Raw genomic sequence first — 1,943 nt, 5'->3', positions numbered from 1 at the left:
TCCCGCCCCTTCCGGCACCGCCCCGCCCGCCCGGCGCCGCTTCCGCACCGCGGCTCCGCCCGCTCGTCCCACGGGAACGGCCCCGCGCGTCCCGGCTCCGCCCGCCCGTCCCACGGGAACGGCCCCGCGCGTCCCGGCTCCGCCCGCCCGTCCCCGCACCGCCCCGCAGACTCCGCTAGAGTGCTGTCACTTTCCGGGGATTGTTCCACCCGGAACGACAGCCTGTCCCAGCCCCACAAACGGGGCTCCGCCCGGCATCCAAGAGCCCGCCCCGGAGGGCGGCACGGGATCCTAAAACCCTTGTGCATCTTCATACACCCCGAAAAGGGGAGGGGCTGTAGGAGACACTCGTCTGCCCAAAACGTCACTACAGGAGGTGTCCGGTTGCCATTGGCTACCCTAAACCAGAGAAATTAGGGAAGTCCCCCGGGCTACAACGGCAAAAATTGACGTGCATTACCTGCGGCAACCAGCTGAGAACAGCGAAGCGTATCTTGCAAGCAAATGTCTATTTTTTGAGGTCGTAAGTTTTTCTTTAATGAACGTATCCTATGAACATGGCCAGTGAATTTCAGGCTCCAGGAAGAAACCTTTCTTGTTATTTTGTCCTTTCCAGAATCGGCCACAGTTGCATTTATGTTTGTCGTGGAGAGGTGCAACATTAACAAACACGGACCTAGAAACTAAACCAAACTCAAAAAGCACGTGGTACAAATTTCTTCAAGCATCTTTACTAACAGAGACGAGTTTCAGAAAACAGGGACTGAGGATGCTCTGTGCTGGAAGATCAAAGCACAGGAATGGGAGAACAACCATGCCATTCTTCCATCTAACTTCTTTCGTGCTCAGGAATGAACATTTTGTGCTAAAGCACAAAACTGTGCTAAGTCAGATGCCCCTTCACAGATAGCAAAACTGCAAATTGCCAAATTTGCTCAGGCAAAATGTCCTTTTTAATCAAGGATCCCTACAAAAGGGACTTGGCACCGATTTAATGAAAGGAAATTTTTCAGTAACACCGGGTAATAATGACCTCACATGGTTGTAGTCCAGAGAGCAAGTTATTTGTGAAGCATTACCCTCTTTAGACTTCAATATGTAGCATACAACATAAAATGCCATATAAAGTGAACACACGAGAACAAACTCACACACAGCCCTACATCTGCAGAATAAGATAAACATAACCTTCCCTAGGTCTTGTGACCCTGACTCACTCTGTGCCTATCAAGCCTCTTGCATTTCTTTACCAGGGCACGTGATCTCTTACTCCGTCCATCCTTTGGAGTTCCTAATGGGACATCTTGTCATCCTAACAAAAAGCTGGTCAACATCATCTTCACTATGTTCCTAGTTTTCTGTATGGTATGCAGATGTATGCTACAATTCCAACAGCCACTTGTCACAAATAAACAACAAATCCATACAGAACTAATCAGGCACAAGAACTGTAAAATACTCCTGTCAGACATTTACTTTTTCTGCAAGTAGAACATTATTACAAACAGCTTTCTGAAGAACTCTTGCAGACCTAAGACTAGATATTTTCTCCCTCTAGCTCACCAAGTCTTCAGAACGTTTGCATGGTTTACTTTTAAAAAGAAGGGATATACATTTGAATTGTCTTCCCTGACTACAAAATTAAAGGTAACAACCTGCAGGATTTCTGGTTTCAAGCATTCAAGCAAGCTAGCTCACTGAAGCTTTTCTGAGTTTTTCCAAGTCACGGAGCCAATATGACTTTAGCAGCAAGATCAAGTTTCAGAAGAGGCAAACATCCCTCAGAACCAGCAGCGTACCTGACCGAACATGCTACTGAGGGAGAGGCCACCTTGCTGCAACCTGCAAACACCTTTTGCTCCTCACCCACATCTCATCCACTGCCATCTCTCCTGCAATGACAATGCCATAGCCTGCACAATTCTGTGGGAGCTGGGCTCTCA

This window comes from Catharus ustulatus, chromosome 6, assembly GCF_009819885.2.
Source record: "Catharus ustulatus isolate bCatUst1 chromosome 6, bCatUst1.pri.v2, whole genome shotgun sequence".
Lineage (NCBI taxonomy): Eukaryota > Metazoa > Chordata > Aves > Passeriformes > Turdidae > Catharus > Catharus ustulatus.
Note: the sequence above shows the minus strand (reverse complement) of the source record.